The sequence below is a fragment of the Dasypus novemcinctus genome, chromosome 22, assembly GCF_030445035.2.
Source record: "Dasypus novemcinctus isolate mDasNov1 chromosome 22, mDasNov1.1.hap2, whole genome shotgun sequence".
NCBI classification, from domain to species: domain Eukaryota; kingdom Metazoa; phylum Chordata; class Mammalia; order Cingulata; family Dasypodidae; genus Dasypus; species Dasypus novemcinctus.
In genome coordinates this window covers 63,894,299-63,910,350 of record NC_080694.1, presented here as the reverse complement: position 1 = coordinate 63,910,350, position 16,052 = coordinate 63,894,299, and the positions used below count along the sequence as shown (strand labels likewise).

At 44.2% G+C, this 16,052-nt stretch overlaps 3 non-coding genes and 1 pseudogene across 3 annotated transcripts; 3 read left to right on the top strand and 1 right to left on the bottom strand.

Annotated features, from left to right (window-relative positions):
• The first annotated feature begins 2,292 nt into the window (after positions 1 to 2,292).
• Positions 2,293 to 15,999, top strand: LOC131275290 (heterogeneous nuclear ribonucleoprotein R pseudogene; annotated as a pseudogene).
• TRNAT-CGU (transfer RNA threonine (anticodon CGU)) lies at positions 3,761 to 3,834 on the top strand. Its single transcript has one exon. It is a non-coding gene; the product is annotated as a tRNA-Thr (tRNA).
• Positions 10,954 to 11,026, bottom strand: TRNAM-CAU (transfer RNA methionine (anticodon CAU)). The gene has a single exon. It is a non-coding gene; the product is annotated as a tRNA-Met (tRNA).
• On the top strand, positions 12,616 to 12,697 carry TRNAL-AAG (transfer RNA leucine (anticodon AAG)). Its single transcript has one exon. It is a non-coding gene; the product is annotated as a tRNA-Leu (tRNA).
• Positions 16,000 to 16,052: the final 53 nt, after the last annotated feature.

Sequence of the window (16,052 nt, the reverse complement as noted above, 5' to 3'; positions counted from 1 at the left end):
ACTTGACGTGGCTACCAAGCACAGCCATAGCCATACTGCTGCCCCCAGTCAATTATTACGTGCTCCTGAGATCCCAGGTTGACCTGGACAATCCAGCCAACTGCTTGGTGTTTTAGTTTCCTCAGTCTCCAATCCTCATGGTCTCTATTTGGATCCAAATTCAAGATGTGTTTTCCTCCCAAAGACTCAGATGTCGATTTTTATTTGAAGTCAAAAAAATATTCTCACTTTCGTGTTTTCCTTTGCCGCCTTCCAGTCTGCCACCATCCATTGTGCTAATTAGAAGTTTTCTCTTGCTCTCAAGTTTCAGCTCAAACATTTTATTTGATTTTCTGGGAAATTCCTGTGTAGAAATTCTAATTCTCAAAAAAAAGTTTTCTTTATGAATCCATATATCTACCCTTTCTTGCCTCCTTGCAAAATGCAAGAAAGAGAAAAATATTTTTTAACCTTTGACTCCTTTTGGCCTCTGGAATAGTGACCTCAGCTTATGTTCAAGACTTCCATAACCTCAGTGCGCCACCTACAGTTTGTGACTGCTTGTTTACCTTTTTGTATGTAGAGCTCATACTAATTCTGAGACTACAACCAGTAAGAAAGGTTGATTATCCCCTAATCCACTGGAGGTACTAGGACCTCATTTATGCGAGGTAGTCACCAGTGAGCTATACCCACTTGGCTAATTCATTTACTTTTTTAAAAAAAGATTTGTTGAATTTAATTTATCCCTGTCCCCCACCACCACCTGAGCTTGCTGTCTGTTCTTTGTGTAATTCATTTACTTTTGAACCTTCTGACATAATCCTGGCCAAGGATGTTCTATCTTCATCTAGAAGGACTCAGACATTTCTATTCAGGACCCGGACATCCTGAGCTCCTGTTCCAAAAGGCCAGAATGCTCAGTTGGATGGGTTCATGAATTATGAGCTTGCTGTATTATATCATAATATTCTGAAATAGGAGAAAAGAAAACAAATGGGATGTATTAAGCCTATGTAGGTAATTAGCTAGTAGCTTATGAGATAGAAGCAAAACTCATAGGGTGTGTTAAATATAAATTATGAGTAAGCAAGTAGTTCTTGAGACAGAGGCAAATTTAAGTTGTGTTAAATATGAATAGTAATTTAGTAACTGGAAGATACATTAAAAATAGAAAAAATGGAATATATAATGGAACAAACAAGAACGTTACTAGAAGGGGTGGAAATGTCATAGCTCTCTAGGGTGAGAGCTATGTCATGCCCAAACCAGCCACCAAAGGATGTCACCCACTATGGCCCGACAAGGGCTCTGCCCAAGAAACACTTAGGGTAATTGTCTCGTTACAGTTGTGGTCAAGAGTATTTGCCCCTGCAGCTCTCTGCCAAGAGGTGGAAACAGCCCAAGTGACAATCGACAGATGAATGGATAAATAAAATGTGTATATACACACAACAGAATATTACAGGGCTATAAAAAGGAATGAAGTTTTAATGTACTTTACAACCTGGATGAACCTTGAAGACAACTCGTTGAGTGAAATAAGACAGACACAAAAGTATAGGTATTGTATGATCTCACTGATTTGAAATAATTAGAATGTGCTAATTCATAGTCAGAAACGAGAATACAGGTTATTAGGGGCCAGGTAAGAGTAGAAAATGGGAAGTTTCTGATTGGGGTGATGGAAAAGTTTTGATATTAGATTGTGATGATGGTAACACAGCATTGTGTTAATTAACACCACTGAACTGTATATTTGAATGTGATTAAAATAGGACATTTTAGGTTGCATATATGTTACCAGAAGAAAAAAAAATTAAAGCCATAGAAATGTACAATACAAGCAATGACCCCTGATGTATACTATGGACTACAGTTAATAGTATAATAATAATGCTTCATCGATTGTAACAAAAGTACCATCACATTAATGCAAAGTGTTAATAATGTGGAAAAGTGGGGGGTATATGGGAACTCTACTTTCTGCACTATTTTTCTGGAAATCTATAACTAATTTTTTAAAATTTTTAAATGAGGGGCAGGAGTGGGATTCAAATCCCATTAGACCAGGAAACCTGTCTTCATCCAAGGCCTTGGACCAGTTAGGAACTTACCTCTGGAAACAAAATAGTAAATTATTTGAGTTATTTCTAGTGTTCAAAGGACATAAGGAAGGTAGCTTCAGTAGGAGCTTGTCTATGTCCCCCTTCCTGGATGGGAAACAGGCGCTCACCATCGGCGCTACCTCCGCTTCCCTCTTTCCCCTTTCAGCTCACTCCTCTGGAGCTTCACGATCTTCAACCTGGCAACATGAGAGTTAAAAATTCCCACCTGCCGAACGCCAGCGGCTCCATCCTCAAGATCATCGACCCTGTCATAGCCCTCACGGCTACCGAGAAAAACGGAATTTGGCTTCGGGTGGCGTCCACTCTGTCCAGCCAACCAGAACCCAGACGGCGTGACTCTCGCCCCCGCGCCGGCCCCTCCGGACGCACAGGTGTGTTTGGGGAGGCAGCGAGAGAATAAAACCCGTCACATTCTAGAAACACCAACCACTGAGACAACACGTCAAAACCAGCAGGGCCCGAGTGGCGCGGGACTCTGACGACGCTGAGACAAAAAGGCTCTAGCTGACCAGCTGCGAAAAGTCCTTCTGAATGTCCCCACGCAGACCAGCGACCAGCTCTCCGCCCCAGCGCCAGCCCCAGCCCGGCCTCACCCAGCTGCAACTGGCGCCTCGGCTTTTTGGAAAGACTTGGAAGCACCGATCTTGGCGAACAAACCTTCCGCCTTTTAAAAGCTGAATGTGTTCCCGGTGTTAGTTCCCCAAGTCCAAAGAGGGGTCCGTTTGCATTTGCTGCGTCCTCCCGGGGACGTGTCCGGCCCGGGTCTCCCCGCCGCTCACCCCCGCCTCCCCATCGTCTCAGTCCTCGCAGGCCCCGGACCCTCGGTTTCACGCGGACTCCCAGAGCCCCTCCTCTGCTTCCTTTTTCCCCTGAGGAGTGGGGGGCGACGCCCCGGGGTGCTCTCTGCGCGCCGCCGCGGGAGATGCCCCTCGGGGCGGGGCGCCAGGGCGGCGGCCACGCGGGGTGCACCGGCCCGCTCGGGGAGGCGAGGGCGCTGCCACCCCGCGAGCTGCGGACTCGGGGCAGCGCGGCGGCGGGAAGCCCAGCCCGGGCGCGAGAAGAGGGCACAGGCGAGGGAGGCTGCGGCGCTCGAGCCCTCGGCTCTTCCTCCCCGGCCGGGCTCTTCTGGAGTTCACCAGATTCCCTGAGGTGGGGCCGCCAAGGCGCCCGGGCCCCGCCCCGACCGGCAGGCTCCCGGGGAAGGCTGTCGGGGCAGATCTTCCCGCGCCCGTGCAAACGGCCTTGCGGGATTGGAAGGGAAACCCACGCGCCCACCCCCAGGCTGCAGGTCTCCCAGCTCCCAGCGCGCTCGGCTCCGCGTGGAACCTGCAGCCCCCTGCCCCCGCTCACCCCCGCCCCTCCTTACCAACCTGCAGTCCCACGGACCCCAAGCGAATTACGTTGTTACTTAAGCCGCTGTTTCTTTTTCGTTCCGTTTGGAGGTCTTCGCCTCGTATGGCATAGCCTGGACTTTCTGGCACCAGCTGCTTGGTAGCTTTCCTCTTGGATCCTTAAGGCTGCGGCGCGCCTAGAGCGAGCGAAGCGTCTCGGTGGACTTGGCTATGTTCGGAAGACATCGGGCAATACCGGGTAACGTACTTATTGGGTCACCTAATCGGAACAAAAATTACCTTACGTCCATCTGGCCCCGCGGCTCTATGGCTCAGTTGGTTAAAGCGCCTGTCTCGTAAACAGGAGATCCTGGGTTCGACTCCCAGTAGAGCCTTGCACTCTTCCTGAGGAAGCTTCTTTTTCTGGGGAGCTGTTTTATATTGTCCGGTGAGTGCCTCTCCACCCATCCCCCAAGTGTCAAGAAATTTACAGCGCTTGAACCCAATCTGATGCAGTTTCCCTGCTTTTGACAAGTAGGTTCTTAGAGAAATGATATTTTAAATACAAACCACTGCCAAAAAGTAATGCAAGTTCAGTATGTTTTGCATTCAACTGTGGTAAAATATTTTTGACCCTCTCCAGTGTGTAGATTCATGAGGTCTGGTGAGTCTAACAATCTTCAGCTCTATAATGGATTGCATAACAGTTAAGATAAATTAATAAACAATGAATTCACTATCACCACAAAGGAAAATTGGGATTTTGGCAGGGGCATCTTGCTATTTTGAAGAGTATATGCTGAAGAACAATTGTATTTCCATGTTGATCCTCTTAAAGAAAGAATTGGAAAACCTTAAAAATGATAGTCAACTAGAAGCCTAAATATCCCAGACCACAGTATACCCAGAGCTGCGACAATATTGTTGAAAGAAAAGAACAGGTTGGAGAATTCTGCCAAATACTAAACTGGCTTAGCTTCAGCCCTAGGGATTCATAAAATTTCTACGTCTTTGTGTTTCCTTCATTCATTAATTCAATAAATACCCCTCTACCCCAGGAGATAGCAGGATCAAACCCAGGACCTTGTACATGGGAAGTAGGCACTCAACCACTGAGCTACATCTGCTCCCCATAACTTCTGATATTTTATGTACCTGGCATGTTTCTAAGCACAGGAAATACAACAGTGAATGAAGATAAAAATCACCACTCGCATGGAGGCTTATATTCTGGTGGAGGTGACACAAAACAAAGAAATGAACATGTGAAAAAAAGTAAGCATATCTGTGATGAAGTCTATGGAGAAAATAAAGCAAGAAGGAGTGTGGGAAATGTATAGGATGGGCACGAGGTAATCACAGGTATTCCTGTCTTGGATAAAATCACTGGCCAATGCTTGTCAAATTTTGTAAACTTTTTAATAATATTCACAATGCGGCTAAAATTTTACTTTAATTACCATGTGGAGCAAAATTAACTTGTTCCCCAACGATGCCTAAAATTCACCTCTGTTCCCTTGACTGAGATCAACTGGTTCATAGTGCCTCTTTTTTAAACCTCAGATGGCCCACTTAATAACTAAGGTGAATTAGGCAAATTGCTTGCACTCAACGGAGCTCTCTTTCCTCCGGTGTGAAATGGAAATAGTAATCAGCCTAAATGGAGGACCTGATGATTAATACAAATAAACGCTTAGAAGGAAGCCTGGCATGTAAATAAGCAATCAATGAAGTTCAGTACTGTTGTTTTTATCTATCATTATTCTTATTTATTGAACATTTATTGTTTTGTGCCAAGCATTTAATCCTTTCAATAACACTCTGAGGTATTACCCTAAATTTACAGATAAAGGTTCCACATATTGAACCAAAATTAGTACTTTATGCTCCTTTTGCTGAAGGCCTACAGGGAAGTCCACAGAGAGAGAAAACGAGAGGGAGCAGCGGGACGCTGGAGGTCAAGGGAACCGGAGGGAGGAGGGAGGAGCGAGGAGAGGCCGCCACGTGCACCGCGAGCTACGGAAAAGCCGAGGAGCGCGGATCCCCGCAGCCAGCCCGGAGCGCCTCGGTCCCCAGAGAGCGCGTCTCCTTCACGGCGCCTTGGACTTCTCCTAGCCTCAAAACCGTGAGCCCATAAATTCCCACTGTTTAAGCAAAAGAAAAAATGCGCGTGTGTGTTTATAGCACACGCCGAATCCAAAGCATAGCAACTACAGCACAAAGACTCAAACGGGGAGTAGAGTTTTAATGTTGTAAGTTTCTTTTACCATACAGGAAGTCTACTTGAAGGTGCTTTGATATGTTGAAATTGTCTACTCTAAACCCTAAAGCAACAACTGAAAAAGGAAACCAAGAGGTAGCAAAAGAGCAAATAAAGGAGGTAAATGCAATTTAAAAATATGAAATGACTTCAAAAGACAGTAGAAGTAGAGAAAAGGGGGGATGAAGAACAGAGAGTGTGAAAAGAAAACAAATATCAGGATGGTAGATTTAAAGCTACCCTTATCAATAATTATATTAAATGCCATTTTAAATTATTTAAACACAGCAATTATAAGGGATAGATTAAAGGAACAAAAATTAAAGGATGGAAAATGATTTTAAATGCTAATACTACTGTATTAGTCAGCCAAAGGGGTGCTGATGCTAAATACCAGAAACTGGTTGGTTTTTATAAAGGGTATTTATTTGGGGTAGGAGCTTACAGATACCAGGCCATAAAGTATCAGTTACTTCCCTCACCAAAGTCTATTTGGAGCAAGATGGCTGCCGACATCTGTGAGGGTTCAGGCTTCCTGGGTTCCTACATTCCTGGGACTTGCTTTTCTCTGGGTTCAAGGTTCCTTCCTTCCTGGTGCTGGCTTCTCTTTCCTCTTTCCTCTGTGAGCTGACTTCCCAGGGCTCCAGCTTAAGTCTTCAGCGTCAAACTCCAACATCAGAAAACCCTCAACTCTGTGCTTTGCCATGCCTTTTATCTGAGTCCCCACCCTCCAAGGGGTGGGCCTAATCATGACTCAATCATACCCAGGTACAGATCAGATTACAAACATAATCCAATATTTTTTTTTGGAATTCATCAATAATATCAAACTGTTACAACTACCCAAAAGAAATCTGAAAAGTAGCTATGTTAAAGTCACAAAGTAGATTTTAGAGAAAAAAAAAATATTAGCAAGGACCGAGAAGACCATGTCCAAATGATAAAATGACTGATTCATCACGGGGACATAACAATCCTAAATATTTTGGTATTTAATCATAGAGTTCCATACTACATGAAGCAAAAGTGATCAAACTTGAAGGAGAAATGGGCCCAAGTATGACCAAAGATTTCAATACCCATCTCTCAATGATAGAATTAGTAGACAGAAATCAGCAAGGCTATAGAAGATATGAATAAGACTATCAACCAAATTAAACTATGTGGCATTTAGAGAACACACTTCCAACAACAACAGAACACATATATTTTTAAAAAGACATGCAATATTTATGAAGGTGGATCATATTGTGCACCATAAGAAGTTTGCTATTAATTCAAAAGTATTCAACGGGAGCCAATGTGGCTCAGTGTTTGAGTGCTAACTTCCCACAACTATAAAGATATGTTCTCTGACAGTAAATTAGAAGTCAAAACAGAAATATATGTAGTAAATCCCCAAATATTTGGAAACAATATATTTTTAAATAATACATAGGCTAGAGAAGAAACCACAAGGAAAATCAGAAAATACTTTGAAGTAAATGAAAGCGAAAATATAATATGTAAAAATTTATGGAGGGAAGCAGACTTGGCCCAATGGATGGGGCATCCACTTACCACATGGGAGGTCCGCGGTTCAAACCCCAGGCCTCCTTGATCCGTGTGGAGCTGGCCCATGCACAGTGCTGACATGCACAAGGAGTGCCCTGCCATGCAGGGGTTTCCCCCAGCGCAGGGGAGCCCCACGCTCAAGGAGTACGCCCCGTAAGGAAAGCCACCCAGCGGGAAAGAAAGTACAGACTGCCCAAGAATGGCGCAGCACACACGGAGAGCTGACACAACAAGATGATGCAACAAAAAGAAACACAGATTCCCAGTGCCAATTATAAGGATAGAAGCGGTCACAGAAGAACATAGCAAATGGACACAGAGAGCAGACAACTGGGGGGGGGGCAGAGAAATAAATTAAAAATAAATCTTTTTTAAAAATTGTGGAATACAGCTAAAGCGTTCTTGGAAAGAAATTTTTTATGTTAAACACAAACACTAGAAAGGATAAAAGGTCTCAAATGAACTTGCTTCCTCCTTAAGAAACTAGTAAAAGAAGAGCAAATTAAAAACTAAATAAGGGAAGAGTATGTGGCTCAAGCGGTTGAGCTCCCCCCTCCCACATGGGAGGTTCCAGGTATTACCCTAAATTTTGGTTCCCAACCCACCACCCAGCCTCCTAAAGATGCCACAGCAGGATTATGTCCTGAGCAGATCTTGGCTCAAGCCTGGGAGGTCCTGGGTTCAATTCCAGTGCCTCCTAAAAATGAGACGAGCACACAACAGACACAGCCAGCACAAATAAAGCCTTAAGAAAATAAAAGCTAAATAAGAAAAAGGAATAAAGAGCAGAAATCAATGAAATTGGGCGGGGGGGAGGGGGAAGCAGAATATCAAAGGGACACCCCCAATCCACACTGGTGAGACCAAACACACCAAGAAGGTATGAAAAAGCTTATTACTTAACAATTGAGGTTTCTGAGGAGAACAGTGTATGCCTCTCAATAAAGTTTACTATAACTTGAGAGAGCAGAGAAAGGCGACAGGCCTGGTTTGTATTGCGGTTTGGGGGTGGGCTCTCAGCGATAGTTCCTGTGCATGGGCAGTGGCTTGCATGGTTTGAATCTCCCTCTGGTGCCAAAACAGAGAGCACCCAGACTTTCCTATCAGTTTGCCCAGATGTATGGCAGAAGGGGAAAGAGGAGTGGTAGGGCTTGAAATCTGTCAGTAGCAAAACATTAAAAAAAAAATAGACTCCTTATTACAAAACCAAAAGTTATTTTGGAGGGAAGATATAAATAAAAGAAATAAAATTCTAGGTAGGCTGATAAAAATAAAGCGAAACAAAAAGATCACTACAGGTCCTACAAAAATTAAAAGGAGAATATTAGAATATTATGAACAATATTATGCTAATCAACTTGACAACTTAGAAGAAATGAAAAAAAAAATCTTTGAAAGACAAACTACCAAAACTCACTCAAGAAGAAATTGAAAGCAGTAATAGTCCTATAACTTTTAAAGAAATTGAATTTTTAGTTAAAAACCTGCCTATAAAGAAAGCCATAAGTTCAGATGACTTCACTGTTGATTTCTGCCACAAACTTAGGGAAGAAATAATACTAACTCTATATAAACTCTTCTATAAAATTTATGTGGAGGGAGCACTACCCAACTCATTCAATGAGGTCAGAATAACCCTGACATCAAATCCAGAAAAAGATATTCTGGAAAAGAAAACTATAGACAAACATCCCTAATTAATACAAAAGTAGAATTTTGTAGCACATTGTATCAAACAATATAAAAAGGAAAACACAGAATAACCTTACCGGGTTTACACCAGGAATGTAAAGTTGCTATCTCATTTGAAAATTGATCAGTGGAATTCAAAGTGTGTCTTAGTTTTGCTATACTGATATCAAAATACATAAACGGTTTTGGCTTAAACAGTAGGAATCCATAGGCTCACAGGTTCAGAGGCTAGAAGGCTTGCTTTCTGCAGCGGTCACGGCTTTCTGGATGGCCAGCAGTCCTTGGGTTCCTCGGCTTTCCCATCACATGTTGATGTTCTCTCCTTTCTATTCCATGCTCCTTGACTTCTGGCTTCTGACTTCTCCACATGACTTTCTCTCACAATAAGTCCTTCTGCTTATAAACAATACTGGTAATCCTCATTAAGGCCCACCCTTTATTCAGTTGGTTCACAACTTAACTAAAGGTAACATCTTCAAGAGGTCTTATTTATAAGGGGTTCACTCACACAGGGACATGGATTCAGATTAAGAACCTGTCTAAATTGGCATATATAATTCAATCTGCCGAACAGTGTTAAAAAAGACAAAAAATAATCTCAATTGATGTTGAAAAGTCATTTGACAAAATCCAAAATCAATTCATGATAAAAACTCACAGCAAACTAGGAACAGAAGGAAACTTCCTCAATGTAATAAAAGGCATTTATGAAAACTCTACAATTGATAACATACTTAAAAGTGAAAGTACTGCATGTTCTCCCTCTTAGATTGAGAACAAGGTAAGGATGTCTGTTCTCACAATTTCTAAATTCAGCATGGTATTGGAAGTCCAAGTCAGTGCAATAAGGTAGGAAAAATAAATACAAAACATAGATATTGAAGAACTGAGTAAAACTTTCTTTATTCAAATATTACATGATCTTCATCTGAGGGGGAAAAATCTTCTAGAATTAAGGAGCAAGATTAGCAAAGTTGTAAGATATAAGGACACTATACAACAATCTTGAATTTCTAGAAATGGACAACCAAAAATTGAAATAATAAAGCAATACCATTCACAGTAGCATCAGAGGTACAAAATTCTTAGAGATAAATATGACAACGGATACTCAATACCCATAAACGGAGTATTACACAACACTGCTGAAAGTAAAAAGACCTGAAAAACTGTGAAGATCTTCTATGCCCATGGATTGGAACACTCAATATTGTTAATATGTCAGTTATCCCCAAATTGATCTAGAGACAATATCATCCAAATCATACCCCAAGTGGGTTTGTATTTTTGTTTGTTTTTAATAAAAATTGACAAGCTGACTTTTTAATTAATTCAGACATGCAAAAGACCTAGAATAACAAAAACAACTTTGAAAAAGAACAAAGTTGGGGGACTTATAATTCCCAGTTTCAAAACTTATTGTAAAGCTACAGACCATCAAGACAGTGCAACGTTGATTAATATATAGATCAGAGGGTGGATTATGTGGGTGGCCAATGAAATCCTAGAAGGGTTGAGAGAGAAGGAGATGTGACAGGGGAGGCACAGGTCAATGAGGTGGCTGTGAGTCTAGGAATCCGTGGCCTCCAGAAGCTGGAAAAGGCAAGAAGGAAATCTTCCCTGAGCCTTCAGAAGGAGCGCAGTTCTTCCACGCCTTGACTTTGGCTAGGTAAGAACCATTTCAGACTTCTAACCTCCAGAATTGCAAGATAAATTTCTGTTATTTTAAGCCACTTAATTGTGGTAATTTGCTGCAGCAGCCATTGGTAACAAATATAGATTCTGGGATCAACATGCACTGTAGTCAGTGCATTCAAAATCTGCTGCTACCGAAGGAAACTGGTAAAGTTCCTATGGAATCCCCTGGGACGTGTCAGAAATCAGAGATTCTACACAGCCCCATTTTAACAGCATCGCCCGAGTTAACTAGGATTTAGTATGGGAAATCATAATCTTCTTGGCTGGTTTGCTTTTTGCGACTCTCAAGTTCGCACTGACAAAAGCACTCTGCCCTCTCTGAGGTTCGAACTCAGGACCTTCAGATTATGAGACTGACGCGCTGCCTACTGCGCTAAGAAGGCTGGTGATGTCGCCGGCTTGGGCAAACCCTTTGATTCTAAATTTACATTACATTCTCCAAAGATTACGATATAGTAAGACTGGTGATTCGATTTTTTCTGAGCCAAGTTATCAGCAAATTGTAAACAAGTTCTTGAAGTAAGAGTCTGAGGAGACGGGAAGTAGCCGAGATGAGAGTGTGTGTGTTGGGGGGTGGGGGGGGGGGGGAGCTGGTAAATGAATAAGGGGGAAAGAGGAAGAAATAACGGTTAGAAGCAGAGCAGTGAGATCAGGAGGCTTCGTAATTAACGCTCACTACCGTTGGTGCTTACTACATGCCCAGCCTTATTTTGAGCGTTTTTTACGTGTTAGTTCATAGGGTACTTACGACTGCACTATGAGTCACGTATTGCTGTTATTGCCCCCATTTTAAGAACGAAAAACGGAGGCACAGAGAGCTCAAAAACTTGCCCAAAGCCACACAGTCAGCAAGTGGCAGAGCCAGCCTTTGTGCCGAGACAGACTGGCAGGAGTGGATCAGAGATTCTGTTTCTGTTCTCTTGCCTCTTCCGATCAACGAGCCGATCACGGCACCCGAAGGTCGAAAGTCCTCCAGAGGGCGACAGCTCTTGGGGTTTACATTTCTTGAGACCCCAAGAAAAATGTAAACAGAGGTGAGATTCGAGGTGAGATGATTGAGAATGGAGAAAGGGTTCTCTCTGGCCAAGTGGAAATTGTCCTAAATTTGAAATTGTAGGATTGGGGTGAAACTCCTCCATTCTCCATCAATTAGCTCAGGAAAAATAATTCACTTGATTTCCTTCAGAGTTCGTTACTTAATTCTCACAGTGTTATTTAAAATATTGAACACGACTCAGAAAAAGCTGTTCTCTGAATACTCGTAATGACACAAACGAGAATAGTGATTTTACTGCGTGCCTGTTATGGGGCAGGTGCCCTTTCTGGCCATTTGCGCTTATTTCCTAATCAAATTCCGCCGTCAACTCTTAGGGCACCTTCGACGACTGCCTCCACTTTACAGACGAGGAAAGTGAGGGCGGATGAGTAAGTGCCGTGACAATGTCCTGGGGCCGTCGAGGGGCCGCTGGCGGGGGACGGGCGGGCCCGAGCGAGCGGCTGCGCGGGGAGGTCGCAGTCAGGAGGGGGCGGGGACCCCACCAAACAAGAACTGACCCCGGAACTTGGGGGCTAAGACCCTGCGTCGGCACAAGGCAGGTCTGCTGCGCCGTCGGGGCCACCCCCGCCTGAGCCAAGGCCCCGGGCCCGGGGCTCGCGCCCTGGTGGGGACGGGGCTCCTCCGGGCCGGCTCGGACATGCCACCAGCTTCCTCCGCAGACCCAGGGACAGCCGCGCGTCGGGGGCTTCCCGTCAGCTCCGGGGCTGGGTCTGCTCGAGTCCGGAGGCGTCGGCTGCTGTCCCGTCGCGCTCGGGGTCAGGCGCGGGCCCAGGAGGACCCGCGGGCTCCACCAGCGGGACGGGCGCCCGGCCGCGCCCCTGCTCGCAGCCTTCGCGGGCAGTCGTGCGGGTGGAAAGGCTGTAGAGAGAATGACACGGTGGAGAGCTGGCAGCTCTAAAACAGAGCTCCTCAGGCGGTAGCGTGGCCGAGCGGTCTAAGGCGCTGGATTAAGGCTCCAGTCTCTTCGGGGGCGTGGGTTCGAATCCCACCGCTGCCAACTTTGCTGTAAGCCAGTTCCACTTTAAAAGCCGACTGACTTCAATCCTGAGTAGTAGGAATTCACTGAGGATTGGAAATTGTTTGGAGCCGAGAGCGTGTTTAAAACACGGGTATGCTGAGCAAAAACCTACAGGTTCTGATTCAATTCAGTATTTTACAAATAAATTGCTGGTACTTCATATAATGCCTGGGACTTTATAAATACTGTTACTATAATACAAAGCGGTGGTAAAAGTGTGGGGAACGAAGCTTGCTGCTTTGTAGATTGCTGCTGGGAATATTTTTAGGCAAAATAGGTTAGAATTACCATTGTACATACACTTTGCTTTAGCGATATCACTTCTAGAAAGTATTCACACCCATTTAAGTGTCAGTTACGCACTATTACTTATTGCAGTATTGTTTATGTTGTTCAGAAGGGACGGGTCACATACATGATAATATATCCATTCAATGGAACATGATGCTGCCAATTAAAAGAATGAAGAAATCACCACATCATACATGAAGGGGGGAAAAATGCAGGGGAATGTGTTCAGAATGCCCTTATTTATAAAATATTATCATAATATAATATGAATTTCTGTGTATGTGGACAAAATAATATACCGGAGAGGATACCCAAGAACCGAACATGTTTGCCTGTGTTGGGGAGGGGCAGGCTGGGGGTGTTGAGGGTGATTGGAGAGATTGGGGGAGGGTCGAGAGTGGGGCTTTTCAGGAGAATTGCATCCAGCATCCATGTGGAATCTAAGCCCCCTCTTGATAGAGATGTGGAGTGGACACAACCATTCTAAGGTCCACAGGATGGAGGAATAGAGTATGGATTAGAGTGGACTTACTGATATTCTATTCATGAACTATTGTGATTAGTAATAGAAAAAATGTGGCATTGGTGTGGAGAAAGTGGCCATGGTGGCTGCTGGGGGTGGGGAGTGGGAGGAAGAGATGAGATGTGGGGGCGTTTTCGGGACTTGGAGTTGTCCTGGGTGGTGCTGCAGGGACAGTTACTGGACATTGTATGTCCTGCCATGGCCCACTGGGTGGACTGGGGGAGAGTGTGGGCTATGATGTGGACCATTGACCATGAGGTGCAGCGGTGCTCAGAGACGTATTCACCAAGTGCAGTGAATGTCTCATGATGATGGAGGAGGTTGTTATGGGAGGAGGAGTGGGGTGAGGGGGGTGGGAGGTATTTGGGGACCTCATATTTTTTTAATGTAACATTAAAAAAATAAATAAAGACAAAAAAAAAAAGAGTGGGACTTTTATACTTTTTGAATTTTGAATCGTGTAAAAGAATTGCCTTTTTTTTTTAAAGAAGTACTAGGGAGTGAACCCAGGACCTGGTTCGTGTGAAGCGGCGTCTACCGCTGAACCACTCCTGCTCTTCGAAGTGTTATCTCTGTTGATACCACCTTCGTTTAAAATAGAAACTACTGACCCTCTAGATTTGAAATACTGTCCTCAGTGGCAGAAGTAGGGGGGAAGAATGACAGTCTTACTACTTTTAAAACGGTCACTCTTCTTTCACGAGTGGGGTCAGCGGGTAGCGTGGGCATCGTTTCCAGTCGTTTCCGAAGCCTCCGCCCTTGTTCTCACAGTCCAGGCCACCTGCCCTGGCTCTGCCCTGCGTAATAAAACGGCTGGTCAGGTGAATGGTGATGTGGTACAGATAAAAGAGGAAGAACCAGTGAGGGTGATATTTGAGCTAAAATGCACCTGCAGCAAACTATGGACTGGAGTGAATAGTAATGTATAAATACTTTTTCATTAGTTGTAATAAAAAAGAGAATTATCCAGACACAAAGTACTGCATATGTTTGACTCCATTTATATAAATTGTAACTATAAATCAAATTATAGAGATGAAATTAGATTAGCATATCTGTATGGCAGTGGAAGGATAGAGGGATTGAGAAGTGACTGCTAAGGGGAAGGGTTTTTTCCTTCTCTGGTATAATGAAAACGCTCTAATATTGATTGTGGTGATGAATGCAATGATTATACCAAAAGTCATTGAATGTACTCTTTGGCTTGATTGCATGGTATGTAAATATATCGCGATAAAATTGCTTATAAAATCAAGAACCAGTGGATACTTCTAGTGCACCTCACACGGAACACAGCAAGACACTGGTAAAGGCAGGCCCCCTGCAGAAGGTGGCAGAGGGACCTGATGCAATAGTTCAGACAGGACTGGTAGGTAATGTAGAGCTTGATGAAGGTGCAACGGATGCTCTCAGTGAATCTAATGAAGAAGGAGCTCTGTCTATACTATAATAGTTCCAGGAAAGTGACTTATCACATGTCCAGAACAAAAGTGAGTTTTTATGTGGAGTTAGGGAGACCTCCAGGCCGAGGAGAAACAGGGGAGCAGGCGCAGGAGTCCCTAAGGGACGTGACGAAGCAGAGGTGGAGGCCCCGCTTGAGAGCACTGGGTGTACTTTGGGTGGTCTTCCACCTGTCACCCTGTTCTCTGGCATGCAACCTGGAATTGGATCAGAGGTCTTGGTAGGTGAGATACCAGGAGATTTACATGAGGAAGAGTTGGTGTGCTTTTTCAAGATCGGCTGATCCCATGTGGGATCTAAGTCTTACGATGGACCCACTTCAGAGCAGACCCTGTGCGTTTATCCCTTCTGTGGACAGGCAGCTGCACAGGAAATTCATCCTGTAAACACCTCGGAGTGTGCATTTCCATGGCAAACAACAGGCTTTTTGATGGATCAAGTCCAAATAATAAGACTAAAGAAAAGATTCTGGGAGAATTCAGTACAGTTACAGAGGGTTTGGTGGACGTTATTCTCTACCATCAACCCAAAGACAAAAGGAAGAGTCGGGGCTCTGCTTCTTGAAGGTGAGGATCACCAGTCAGCGGCACAAGCCTGCTGGCGGGTGGAAAAGGAAACGCGTGGGGAAATGCAGTTACAGTCGAAAGGGCTGGCTCTGTGCAAGACCCACACGCAGAAGTCACGGCCAAGGTCACCGTTTCGTTTGTGAGAAGTTTGGTACTATAGTGACAGAAGAAATATTATAGAAGTCATTTTCTGAATTTTGAAAAGTTGAAAGATTATGCATTTGTTCATTGTGAAGGCCCAGGAACAGCTGCAGGCTGTGGATTAAACGAATGGCCAAGAAATAGAAGGGGAAAAAATTGTACTACTCCTAGCCAAGTCACCAGAGGAGGACAGGAAGCGAGCCAAGCTGCCTAGGGGCCTTGAACCCACCTGGAACAATTGGGGAGCCTGGACTTTTACTGGATTAACCGAATTAATTGGACTTCCTTCGATTAATTGAAGCGTTGATGGTGCTAACTTGCAACCTTTTCAACTTGTCTTAGCTCGGCAGCC